This window comes from Manis javanica, chromosome X (genome assembly GCF_040802235.1).
Source record: "Manis javanica isolate MJ-LG chromosome X, MJ_LKY, whole genome shotgun sequence".
NCBI lineage: Eukaryota > Metazoa > Chordata > Mammalia > Pholidota > Manidae > Manis > Manis javanica.
The window spans coordinates 73,523,946-73,538,505 of NC_133174.1; the positions used below are offsets into that span (position 1 = coordinate 73,523,946).

At 37.7% G+C, this 14,560-nt stretch overlaps 1 protein-coding gene across 3 annotated transcripts in view; it reads right to left on the minus strand.

The window, feature by feature from the left end:
* CHM (CHM Rab escort protein) overlaps nucleotides 1-14,560 on the minus strand; it is a 215,684-nt gene that overhangs the window by 50,557 nt on the left and 150,567 nt on the right. The gene's annotated exons all lie outside the window — the stretch shown is intronic.

Consider the following 14,560-nt stretch of genomic DNA (forward strand, 5'->3'; position numbering starts at 1 on the left):
ACTTAATAATTGGTATTGGTGAAAAAAGTATTTTGATCATTTATTATTTTCTCTATCATGGTAACAAGAATCTCTCTAGAGGTAAGATTAGTAATATCTTGATGCAGCAAGAGGTACTACTGCTAATAATACTATGCAGAAGCCTAAAATTGTGACCAAGCCAAAAGTGTCCTAATCAAACTCAGTTGTACCCCCCCAAAACCAGTAACTGATTACCTAAGATAACAGGCTGCAAGTAGACTCAAGAGGTGATGTATGAGATCCCAACAGAAGTGACCACAGAGAAGTGCTGAGGAAACAAGCGGGGAAGATGCTGGGAGACCCCGGGAACTTCCGCTTATCATAAAAGTAAGCAAAAACTAAACTGGGAACTGAAAAGTAGAGCCATAAGCCCTCGAGTTAATGCTACAGAATCTCTAAGGAGTTTACCTATTTCATGAGTCTAAGTGCTTGAGTTTTAATGCCCACATAGGGAAAGAAGAGGTGGGAGGATCCAAAGAAAGCAGGGAGTAAAAAAATGACTTTTTTTTTATAACAGCCGGATTACACCCCAATGAAAAGGTGATCTAGGGGAAAAAATCCACTTATTACAAGAGGGAGAAGACATAAGAATTGTTTTACCTAAGGCACTGGGTGGGGGCAGATCATACCTTTGCATGTATAACCAGTGATCTGCCCTCGGACAGATTGAGGGTTTGAAATTGCACCACTACATGATCCAAGAAACCCTTAACCAACAAAATATCATGAAAAGTGGCTCTGGGTCAGTAATATCCCTGGAGACTTAGTAGAAGCAATTGCTAAACTTTCTGGAGTGTTATGACCTTAACCCAGGTCACGTGAGATTGCCAGAGAGAATCACACTATGATTGAGTTTATAATCTAAAATTATACAACAGATGAAGACATGTGTCTTATCCTGAATGAGAATTAACAGACACAAAAACAGCAGGATTAGGTTCCTGAAACCTCTATTAATCCCTGGAACCTATACGTATATTCCCTTGTACAGCAAGAAGGTTTTACAGATGTGATTAAATTAAGGATCAGCAATAGGGAGATTATCCTGGATTATTCCAGTGGGTGCAATGTCATCAGAAAACTTCTTAAAAAAAGGAAGTGGAAAGATCAAAGTCAAAGAAGATTTAAGGATGGAAGTAAAGGTCACAGTGATGCCATTGCTGGAAGTGGGTCAAAAGCCAAGGAATGCAGGGAGCCCATATAAGCCAGAAAAGGCAAGAACAGATTCTCTCCCCTAGAGCCCCAAGAAGGAATGCAGCCCTGCCCACGTATTTTAGACTTCTGACCTCCAAGACTGTAAGGTAGCAAATCTGTGTTGCTTTAAGTTACTAAGTGTGCGGTTAATTTGTCATAGCACCAATATAGCAAATTAGTACAAAGACGCATATGTTTATGGACACAATGATGACAGGTGGCACTACAGACCACTGGGGAACAAAGGAACCACTGAAGAAACCATTTTGCAACATATGGGGAGAGTCATTATATCCCTGCTTTACATCATATTCAGAATCAATTCTAGATGAAAGGTATAAATATAAAAGGCAAACCTTCTAGGAGAAAAAATAGGAGGATACAATTTTGAGTTCAGGGGAAATAAAGTATTTCTTAAAGTGCAAAAAGGAAACTCACAGAGAAAAATATTTTTTTAATGGAGTATTTTAAAGTTATAAACACTTGGACAACACAAAAAAGTAGAAAGACAAGCCACAGACTAGGAAAGTTATGTGCAAGTATTTTACAGATTGTTGAAAAGTATCAGTTTGGGTATCAGCACAGAAACTGTACTGTTAGGCATAAATCTTCCAAAAGCTCTCATATATGCATATAGGAAACTGTGTACAAAAGCATTTGTTGCTGCATTGTTTCGAGGCAACGCAGTATAGTGGTTATGAGGAAGGGTTATGACTGTCTGAATTCATATCCCAGCTATTCCACCTAGTGGCTATGTGACCTTGAAGAAGGTATTTAGCCTTTCTGTATCCTATTTTCTTCATCTGTTGAATGAGAATAATACCATTTCTCTCATATAGGATTCTTCTCAGGATTAAATGAGCTAATTTGTAAAGAAGCTACATAGTACTTAGCAAACAGTGTTATATAAGCATTCATTAAATAAATAAATAAAACAGGTTCTATTTTATATACATCACATGCAACCCAATATCCATCAGGAGAAGACTAAACAAAAGAGAATGTGGTATATTCATATGTGTAATAAAGAAATTAACCTAGCTCACAAAGAGGTCTGGCCTTTGTCCTTAGCTTCTGGAAGACCTATAAGCCCTTGGCATGCAAAGCCTGAAAGGAGTGGTTTTGTTTTCCTATGGGCCTTGGGTCACCAGAGAGTCTAACAATACAATCTATACAATCTAGATTGAAGGCTACTCTTGGGGTGGGTGCTAGCTATGTCAGAAAACAAGAGTGTGATTTAGGGTGGAAGCTTTGGGTCATGTGGTATCCAGCCAACTTCCAGTGGGGCTGGAGACTGAGATCAGCTCCATGGACAATCACTCATGCTGGAGTGATGAAGCTCCAATAAGAACTCTGGACACTGAAGCTCAGGTGCACTTCCTTGGTAGGCCACCCTCTTGTACACTGTTACACATCAATGTCAGGAGAGTGACACTGTCCTGACTCCACAGGGAAAGAAGAACTGGAAGCTCCACATTTAGAAACCCCCTGTACTCATCCTATGTACTTCCTCCCTTGACTGATTTCAAAGTGTACCCATTCCCTGTAATAAAACACAACTGTCAGGGCAATAGCTTTTAGTGAGCTCTGGGGGTCCTTCTAGTGAAATACTGAACCTGAGGGTGGTTCTGGGAATCTCCTGAACTTTCAGTTCAGAAGTGTGGGTGGTCTTTGGGGCTGTTGGCTTAACCTCTCACACTGTACAATGGAATACTATGAGCAAATTGAGTGATGACAGCTAGCTGGGGAAGAATATGTCCAGAGTGATACCATATATAAAAAGTTTCAAAACTTTATATGCAAAATACTATGTATCACTTATGGATATATATATATATATAGACAGTGAAAATGCACAAACATCTAAGGGACTTATATATACCAAATTCAGAAATAGTAGTTATCTCTGGGAAGGGAGGGAGTGAAAGTTTCAACTACTCAGTTTCTTTAAAAAATATATTAAATCATAACACTCTGGTCATCCCACTTCCTCACACCCAGTTATTTTGAGGCTTATTAACTCCTTCACATGAAAGAAAAACTTTTGCCTAACCCTTGAGACACATGTACATCTCATGGTCACAGTGCTCTCCCATTGCAATAGCTCCCCTCTTCCTGTTGCAATAGTTCCTTTCCTTCCTTGCAATAAATCATTTAAAATAAAGTTTCTCCTTATTAAAATATATATATATATATATACACACACACACATATATATAGAGAGAGAGAGAAATGGCAAAATGTTAAGATTTTAACATCTAACAACTGTGAGTAGTTTCATGGGTAGTCTTTATATTATTCTCTGTACTTCCTGAAATTTCCTTAAAATATTCCCAAATCAGATTATAATGAAAAATATAAGTGAATGCTATACTAAATGAGATTCTCTAAATGTGGCAAAATATTCCTAATGGCTTTCTAAATTCAAATTGTTTTAGTGGACATGAACAAGCTAGTTAGGGTAGGTGAGGTTATGTAATAACCACTTCTTTTATAGAACAACAAGGAAATTAGGCTTTTTTTCCACTGAGAAACCTAGATCACAATAAATGACACATTAGAGTGAGCAAGCAAAATCTCATGTGCTTGAAAACCCTTCAGACTGCCAGTTTTTACCCAGGACACCAGCTACAAGAAAGTCCCCTTTTTGCTAATCTTGTTTATCAGTCACTATCAAATTATGGAAGATTATTTATTAATTGTGCCTGTAACCTGGTACTATTTGAGACATTTTATTCAGTAGATTCTAAAGAGGGTTAGAAAAAGTCATCTTTATGTTGGACTGTTTAGCTCCATTTCCCAAGTGGTATAATGCCTCCTGTTGTTGGTACAGTAAAGCTGAAGTGATCGAGATCATCAGCCCAACCTTCACCATCAATTTCCTGCTGATACTAAAAGGGGCCATGTGCACATGAAATATTACTGGCCCACTAAAGAGAAATAAGCTGAATTAGGTTATGGCTCCAGAACGGACACACAGGTCAAAAGTGTGGACCACACAATTAAGAGCCTCACTTGCCTGGGGCTTTTTGTCATGTGAGTAGTGGCAACAGTGTTTCCAGCTTCCTCGTAATCAGCTATAGGTGAGTCGTTACCAACTGACCTATGGAGTTTTCATTTCAGTCAGTCTAGTCCATGTTTACACATACAGACACATACATCAACTGTCTTACTTGGGGAAAAACAATTTTTAAATATCTTACCAGATTCCAAGAAAAGCAAGGGGATCAAGTTCAGAATTGGAAGTTGTAGGAGGTGAGAAAAATCATAAAATATGCCATGGACTATTATGGTATTACCAAAAGCATGAGAAATCCACCTAAATGAAGTTAAATGCAATCCTCTATAAAGACCTCCTTTCATCATATATTACACTGTTCAGGAAACACATTACTACTTTGACTCATAATATTATCAGGCACTGTTTTGTTTGAAAATTAATCTGTGAAGTTTTTAGGGTAAATGGGGCCTCTGAAAAATACATGTAAATATAAAGCACAATACAAGCTTCTATAACTATTTCAGTAAGCCATCAAAAAATTACCTCGTTTTCAACATGATTTATTACAGCAGATGTATACTATGTAGTAGAAACACAAGAATGTAAAGAATGTTAAGAACTGGTTTGTAGGGGTGATAGTGAATATTACAGAGGAATAAGTCCAGTAATGAGACACTATCATGATAATGCAATAAATTTCCTCTTAATTTTCAATGAGAACACAGGAAGCATTTTGTGCTCTTGGAAATTATGACTTGATATCTACTATAAATTTCTGCAACTGCAAAGCATACAGCTGGCATGTACATATACGTTTTTCATACTGCTTCTCACTGGCCCTTTTCCCCATTCCAGTTTTGCCCAATAGGGGAGATACGTAATGCTCAAAATGGAGGCATGTGTTCTCTCTCATCTCTGTATTTTCCTCATGTAGCATATGCCCAAGTGACAAAAACCAAGTTGTTTGAAAAGTGTTGGGTAAAATGAGAGGACTGACGAACTCCTCTGGTGTGCTATTCTTTTTAGTCATTCTCACATTTGGTCTTTTTCAAAACAAACTTTGGTTGGGGGAGGGCTACTTGGTGGCAATGAGCCACGGAGAAAACATTTTACAAGTGCATAAGAAGCACAACAGCAAACAGTTCTTGAGAACTGCATTCAAAACTCAAATAGCAGTCACTTGCAGGGGAAGTAGGGAATCACATGAAAAGCAAGGAAATACCTGGCTACACACTGGCCTTTGGGGCACACAGCCAGCAATGGCAACACAATACAAATAATCATCCTGGCTAGCACTGAGTGCCTACTAGACGCCAGATGCTTTACCACACTGCACCCTAGGGTGTTTCTGCAGTGTTTAGCCCGTTCACCGCACACACTGCATCCTACCACTCTGAGGGATTTGGAAACTAAAGCAAAGAGAGGTCAAGCAACTTGGTCAAGGTCATTTAGTAAATGGTACTGCTGAACAAAGCTCAGGTGGTCTGGGCCCAGTGGCTTCTCTTTTACACATCACAAAAAGTGCCTCACTGTAAGTACCATTATTCTAGGCATTATGAAGAAAAGCCACATGGAATCAGATGGTCAAAGTTATTCTCAGAGTTATTCTAACTCCTGACAATTTGCAAAGATTATTAGAAAGAATAAAATAATTCCTCCATTTCTACACATTCTTGTTTCACAAAATGTACATGCTTACTCTCTATCTGTACATATTAAATGGATTATGCGTGACTTCATTTCAGATAGAACATAAGCTCAGGGTAAGACTAACCATGGTTATACTCATCATAAGAGCACCTAGCAAATTATGAATACTTCGCAATCCACATTTTAAAGTGATTTATAAAGCACATTGGTAAGCTAGAGATTTTTAAATAGAGGAAGTGCTGTTAGTAGAAGGCAAATACTTTTATTAGGAATTTTTTGGAGTTAGTAAGGCTCCACAAGACACACGATTTTTTCCAGTGCATTAAATGGCAGCCGAGTGACCCACGGGTTAAAAGGCCTTTAATGATAGATAATTATGCTACAGTAAACACCGCTGAGATGCTGGTCAGGACTCAGCTTTGGTGCAGTTGCTATCAGCCATCCTGAGGCCTACCATAATGCCTGGCAAGGCAGCTCTGTACATCTACTACTGTAGGGTACTGTGAGTCCTAGAGGCAAACAAGTATAAATTTCATGGGACTTACCAAAAAAAAAACTACAAATGTACTAAATATGGTAGATAGTACTACCAAAAAAAGTCACTACAAAAATACATTTGAAGCACTTCATCAAATGCCATTAAAATCTAACCAAACCAACCAAGAGAACTCTGAGTGACCACTGATCATCATCACTGTGCTTCAGTGACACTTAAATTGTACCGACATAGCAGAAGTCCCGGTCAACAGTAATTAGGCATGTCTACATTTTTCAAGAGACAATAAAGCTTCAGTGATTTCATCTATCTATATATAACGTTCAACTATGTTACTTATTGGTAACTATATTCAGATGCATACATTTATCAGAGCACTATATTGACTTTTAAGACAATACATTGAGTCTTCTATGTTTACCCAGTGTCTACTGGTCTCAGAATGTGTGTGGGAAGGTCTACACATATGTGTATATGTTTGTTTTTATATACTTATACACACACACACACACACACACCACTTTAATATATATTATATAGCATATAGCTTGATTACAGATTACATATTTATGGCACATATTTATATTATTATGTCATATTTATTGGTTACATATTTATACTTAGCAGAGTTTACTTATATTACCATCCTTTTTATCTTTCTTGGTATCTGGTATCTTTCTTCTAACAGGAAGTAGGGGGAAGCAGAGTGTGTGTATGGTCAGTGTCAGAAGTGAATGATGTATTTTTGCTCTAGTTGGACTGTCCCCTGGGAATGCAAAATTGGGTAGCATATAGGTCACAGCATCCTCTCCACCCACCCTCCCCAACCAAGATCCCCTCTACAACTCAAGCTATCATCATCCAACTCATCATAGACTTTCTACTGGCCCAGAACTAAATACTTTCTCAAGAGCAATAGCTAAACAATCATAATGACTCCTGCAGCTTCAGGAAACAGTAATGTTATGTTCATAAAAATCCCAAGCCAGGCTTCATCCCTTGCCGTAAACTCTTGGGATGTATCACCTACAAAGTTTAAGATGTTCAGCAAGACCATCAAAAAAATACCAAAACAAACTTCAAACAAGTGCTCCACTACAACATAGCCTCGTTCATAGTGAACAAGTATGGCCAAAATGGCAAGCCCCAGATGGTATTAGTCATGATGAGAGAACCCAAGGGAATTTGTTCAGCAAACAGTGGTCACCAAAACTAAAAAGTCACTAAAGTCAAGTGTATAATCTCAGTCATGATGTACAAATTATGCAGAGATTAGCTGTCAGAATCATTCACTACCTATTGTGAAATCAACATGGACAGTCTACCTCTGTATCAGGCATCTAAATCCTGATTCCCCCACTTACAAGCTGTGTGACTATGCTTCAGCTCTCATGGGAACAGTATTATTATTACTAACATGGAGATAGTAATAATAATAATACATATAGCATAGGGCTGTTGAATGGATTGAATGAATTAATGTGTGTGAAATGCTTATTCTGTACCCGGTACATCATAAATGTTCAATCAATTGTGGCTTTTGTTAGCTCTCACTTTCTAGAGCAAAGGGGCCAACGATTACAGATTGTACCACCCATGTGGAATTTATTGGTTACATTGCTGTTAGTGACTGAGCATCTGCCTCTTGGTGTTCAAGGCCGGTAGTTTCTCCTAACACAATTTAAGCAACTTAGGCACCTGGTCAAATTCGGCTATCTTCCCTGGAGGGAACAATAACAGTTCTAGGAGGACTGTTGATGCAGACAAGTACCAGCATGGAAATTTACTTTTTCATTCCCCCAATTTATGAAACTAGGCCTACTATGCATCAGATGTGGTTCTGGGCATTAGTGGTAAAAAAAGAAATGCTGTCCTTGCTGATATATAACTTTATCTAGTGCAGGAGAGAGATTATAAACAAGAAAAAAAATAGTAGTAGTGTGTTCTGAAACAACAAAACAGGCTCATGTGAGGGTGATGCAGGGGTGTGAATGTTAGGTAGGGTAATTAGGGAGCACCTCATCGAGGAATTGACATTTGGGCTGAGACTGGAGTGACCAGAAAAAATCAACCATGTGAAGATCTGGAGGAAGAATATTCTAAGCAGAAGGAACAGCAATTTAAAAAAACTTGGAAGTGCAAACAAGCTCAGTGTATTCGAGGAAAAGACAATCAGGAGAGCTGGAACAGAGAGAATAGGTAGAAATATAGGGTGAAATTAATCGGAGATATGGTCAGAGGCCTGATCACGCAGGGTTTCAAAGGCCAGAGGGAAGCCTTTGAATTTCATTCTAAGTACAAGAAGATGCCACCGGAAGGTTTTGAGCAGGCCAGTGGCATGATCCGAACTGTATTTTTTAAAAGATGAGCCTGGCCTCTGTGTGGAGAACTGTTAAGGAGGCAAAACTGGAAAATTAGAGGCTGATTACAGTAGACCAAGTCTGAAATGAAGGCGACCTGAAGCAGCATAGTGATAATGGAGATGAAGCAGAGAGACTGGGGACATATTTAAGATATAAAGCTGAAAAGAATTGCAGATGGACTAGATATAGCAGGGAGATGTCCTCCTAAAGATAACTTTAAGGGAATTTCACATATTCATGAGTGCAGTCTCCTTTCTGAAATTTCTAACAATCAGATGCAACTGCTCAAGTCTGACGCTATCTTCCTATACAGGTAAGACTTTGAAGAGATTCTATAGAAACCCCCTTCTTCCACGTGCGTGTGATTATTAGAGCCAGCTAATTGTTACCAACCTTGACAACCACTATTCTCCTGGCCATTCATCAAGATTACTACTTAACACTTTGGGTACTAACCTCTAGACAGAAGGGCACAAGGAACGGATTCATTTCTATGCCTTCAAGGAGTTACTATGGAACAGGAAAGACACAGCATCATTGGTAATTCAAGAAATTATATAACACAACTATCTGAGTCCAATGGGGCTTTTGATGCAAATATCACACTTGCTGAAAAGGTTGTGGGCAGATGGAGCCCTTTAGGCACTGCTGTCACTCTTAGAAGGCATAAACACCATGCTTAGCTTAGTACAAGCTGTCAAAAAGCAATACATAGCCTTCAGAACACTTACTCCCAGAAACTGCCTCTATTTTATAGAACTTAGCCATATATCTAGTTTCCTCTGTTGGTGGTGACACTCTGTAGATGATATATTCATTCTTTTCAGCTTTTCCATCTGTCCTTAAATTTAACCTCTATAGGAAAAGTCACAATAAAACTATGTATTGGATGACAGAAACAGATTTGCATTAATAACTGCACCAGAGGCCCAGAATAAATTAGCATAAATTGTAGAACATAAGTCATCATTCAATCTTAAAAAAAAAAGCCTTACAAAAACATTGAGGGTCAGTTTAAATACTTGGGTCACAACTTAGGCTCATGTGTAGGATGGTTCCCTGCTTTGTATAAGGGAAGTGCAAATGAGCTCAGTGTTTTCGAGGAAGAGACATTCAGGATGGCTGGAACAGAGAGAATAGGTAGAAATGCATCTTCACCATGCCAACTCAACGCTTCTTCAGTATAGTCTATCACAATGATGCAATGGCGCTTTTGATGGGAAAGCACTGGTGTTCCCTGGCTACTCTTTAATGTGTTATGATTTAAACGAAGCTTTTAATAAAACCAAACTTTTCAGCCTGAAAACTCAGACTAACAGTCTCGTGTTTCTTATCTGCCATATAACTACCTAAGCAAATTCATTTAAAAATACATCTTTCAAATTCAAAAGGACGCCCTTGCTTCAGACTTTTGGGATGAGGCAAACGAGTCTAGTAAAACTACTTAGGGTCTCCATTAGGTTTCTTTGGATTCATCTCCTTTTCAGACTCTTTCTCCGCTTTGACATTCTGTACATGATTATATTCATTTCTTATCTGAATAATCCTTCTTTAAATCTTTGATCGATTTGCTGACCAGTCTTCAAAACTCAAATAACACAGGTATATAAAGAGGTATCAACTTTGAATCAAAACATATTCACTTGTATTTCCCGTATCATTCATGATTATGTCCAGTATTATGGGTCTTTCTGAATGCAGACACAATACCCAAAGCTAATGTCTTCAGAGATCCCTAAGTAAGAATTCCTAGAGCCTTTTCATGGGTTGAAAAATATGCAGGGCCATCATCTTAGAGATCCAGTCACTTATGTCATTTTCTTGCCTTCTCACATTGCTTTGTGAAACAGTCCTTCTACTAATAGTCTTCAGCTTAGTATTTTATTATCTACAAGCTCTCAGTGTCAACTATCAATTGGGAAGCAGCTGGTAGAGTCACTATGCTGACTCCCCACAATCATTTATAAAAATGTTAAAAAAAAAAAAACTAAACAGTGATTCTTGGGACACCTACTGTAAAAATCTCCCCAAGTAAGAGTTCATTTAAACCACCCATTCCTTCCTTCCTGTGTTTAAACTAGATTTCTACGCATGAGTAAACATTATCCCCAACTCCATGGTAAGAGGGCATTTTTTAAAGCAGCCTTTGCTATAAAATCTTATCAAAAACTTTTTGAAAATCTAAATGTTCACTGGCTCCTCCTTGTCACACCTTATTTACCCCTCTCAAAGAACCCTGTTAGATGGCTGAGGTATAATTACCTCATAAAAAATGTGTTCTTTCTTCCTGTGGGCTACATGTTCAATAATTTCATCCTTTAGCTATTTAATACAAAACTGACTGTCAGGCCAAATAGCCTTATTCCTCTGTGGTTCCTGGGCTCCTTCTTTAAACTATGCACCTTCAACATTTTATCCATACCCTAATTCAACTGATTGCCTGTCACTGCCCCTCCTAAACTGAACCTCTGCTCAAGACTTACCTTCGCATTTTAAACTGAGGATGGTTCACATACAAAAGTGACCCAGACCTCTTTGGCTTCCACTAAACAGTACTTTCACTTTTTTTCCTTTGTTGGCACATATCAGTTCATACAGTGAAATAAAACAAACGATAGTTACTTGTGTTAGGGCAAACCCTAAGGGCTGCAAGGTTAATGGTGCTAGCCTGGAACTGAAGGTTGAGCTGTCAGCTGCAGTTCACCTAGGGCTGTCACACAGATACAGCTCCAACCCACTAGCCACACACACTGCACTGGTTTCACAGAAGGTGCAAAGGTGTGAGGCACAGACTGATTTACTTGCCTAAAAGCACACAGCTACTAGCAGCCAGAGGTAGTGGAAGAGAATGTGATGGCTGGGTCTGAGTCAAGCCTCGAAGAGGAACAGATGAGACTGTTGGGGGTGGGGTTGGATTATAAGAGGTGGGAAAATATGAGAAAATGAGGAAAGGTGAGAATTTGCATACATACCTGAATAACTGAATGGATGTACAAACTGGGGAATGACAAGAAGGAGCTGAAGGACAAAATGATTATGTAATGGGGTTAAAAGGTAGGTAGAAATTTTTGGATCTGATGTCACAAAAGACAGAATGCCACTGTAAGTGACAATGTTAGCTCAATGAAGGAGGCAAAGACTGGAGCAGGACGGCAACTAGGGATTATGGTTGGAACCCAGTCAGTGATAAGCCCTGGACCACGGCAGAAGAGAGGAAACTGAAGGAAGCATAACTCCAAGAAACTGAGAAGAAATAACACAGGAGAGAGTCAAAGGTTAACCCCAGAATTTCTAGGCTGCCAATCTGTGAGAAGAAAAACACTGCTGGAATGCTTGTGGTTTCCTTAAGGGGTGTTCATTTTATACAGCAACTCAAATTGAAGTCTAGACTTTGAGGTGGTATATGCATGGCATAAATTCACTACCTACCATAGTTACTATGAGTTTGATGCAATTTAGAAGCATTTTGGAATAGTCATAATAGAACGTTTTTAAGCACCTCTCAATTTGGTGAAAGACATCACCCTCTTAAGTGTACAGAAATTGACATTTACCTATAGCAAAGAGCTGTTGCCAACTGCAGCTGGGTTCATGGGATAAACCTACCCATACATATTTTGCATGACCTCATAGTTAAAAAAAAAAAGGTACCTTGGCATAAACAATCTGCATCTCTGGCTTCTCTGTAAAAGAAAATCTAGCAACACTGGGTCTGCAATCAAGACCTATGGTTGCAGAGCAGCTGCTTCCTTTAGATGCATCCTGTGCTCAATAGCTCACAGTGGTCTCTACTACTCCTGCCATCTCCTTCCAGCCTACTTCACTTCCTTTCTATGACCTGCCAGGTTCTTGCAGACATTTGACATTATAATCCCTATGCTTCAGTTGTTGAACAAAATTTTCCTTTGATGTTTTTATTTAACTTGTCCTGAATGTTCTCTACTAAATGACTATAATCCAGGATGCTGTACCCTAAAATTTAAGGTATGGATCTTGTAAAACAAAATCAAAGAGAGCAAAATGTAAATGTTAATAGAATTGGCAGAATTCTGAGAATGTCCATTCATTTTATTAGCTACAGGAGATATGGAAAAAGGGAAAGATATTTGATGCTCTTGGGTGGTCACAATTTATTTTTCTGAAAACAAGTACAGTGTCTCCATTTCAAATTGACAGTAACAAGTAACAGACATATCTTGGGAGAGCCTGTGAATTTAGACTTATCTAAGTTTCATCCTTTAGGATTTAAAAAAAAATCTACCTAAGAGATGAGAGCCAGTAATAAATCGGAGTTTAAATCTTACTTCAAATTCCTCTTAGAATACTAACACATTTTATACTTCAGTTATTTACCATTCAATACAGAGATATTCGCCATATTTTTCAGACATTTCAGAGTCAAGAAGTTAACACAATGAAAATATGAATTTGAAAAATAAGCACTGGTCACTCATATGAAATTAATATCTGGGTCAGCCTAATGACAAAGACACTTTCACTTGTGAACATGTCTTTCTTTGGTCAGATTAGAGGGAGAAAAAGAAAATGTCACTTTCAAAGATACAAAATAATTATACTGCATTTTGATTTAAAAAATAATGTGTTTTCAAACTTCACAAAGCCTTGGATTTTTTTCAAAAATAAATTCACTTTAATAGGCTCTGTCTGAGTATAATACTTGACTGCACAAAAGCTTGTTTTTGAATATCATCTACACGACATGAGAGGTGGAGATTCCCATACACCCAACTGTAAAAAATACAAAGCTCAGCAGCATTGAATTTCCCATTTGTCCCACTGTAATTAAAGTTAAAAAGAACATGGGAATCTATGTAAATAGTTCCTGAGATAATATGAAGCATTGAGTCTGAAATATATTTTTTCTGTAAGTTTCAAATATTAAACTGCCACTTCAATTATTTGTGTATAGTAAGTGCAAGTAAAATCTACAAAGGCAACATAATATTAATCCAATATATTATTCAGATAATTAGGTATATTTGGAGTATAACCTAACTCTTTGATGCCATTAATCCAAAACAGACATTTAAGTGGACAGAACTCTAATTAATTGAGTACTGCTTCTAACAATGAGCCAGATTTACTGAAAGAGAGCAGATCAACACTGTACTCAATTTCAACTTTGCCCTGGTGACATCAATTGTATTACAGATAAATTAACAGTTGTGAAAATTTTTGGCTGGCAGCCCCTATCCTACATAGACTTTAAAAAAAGCAATTTCAGTGCCTATCGAGGTAGAAATCAGCAGTTGTAATTTTTTTAAATAAAGCTGCAAAACAATAGGACCCATTAATAGCTGAACTTTTGACAGTACTATTCATGATGATTTATGAGTTTGTATATAATTTGATTATTCTATTAATTCTGATTACTGCTTCAGCTAATAAAGTGAAGGTCACTTCCAAAATAAATCTTCATTGCATTTCACAGAAAATAACTGCCTCCAAATAGTTGTTTTCTTTAATTAAAAGCTAATGTAACAAGAAAGAAAACAGACTTCAGAGTTACTGCATCTGTTGCTACAAGAGAAATATACTGTGTGGATGTAACGTTCCCAAGACAAATCCAACAAAACAGAAAGTGTTTCATCTAATTTCTTTGTTTTCAAAATGGAAGAACTATTTTATATGTATTCATTTGTACTAATTTTGAAATTACAAGAATAAAAGCTGAACTGTATTAATGCTTTAGAATTTTAATACATAAAGAATCTTTGAAAACATTCTCCAAATTCATAAATGGAAATATTTTCATTTCTAAAATTATGTGTGTCAGATTCTGTATATGAAAAATGAACAGTTGGTCTTTGCCTA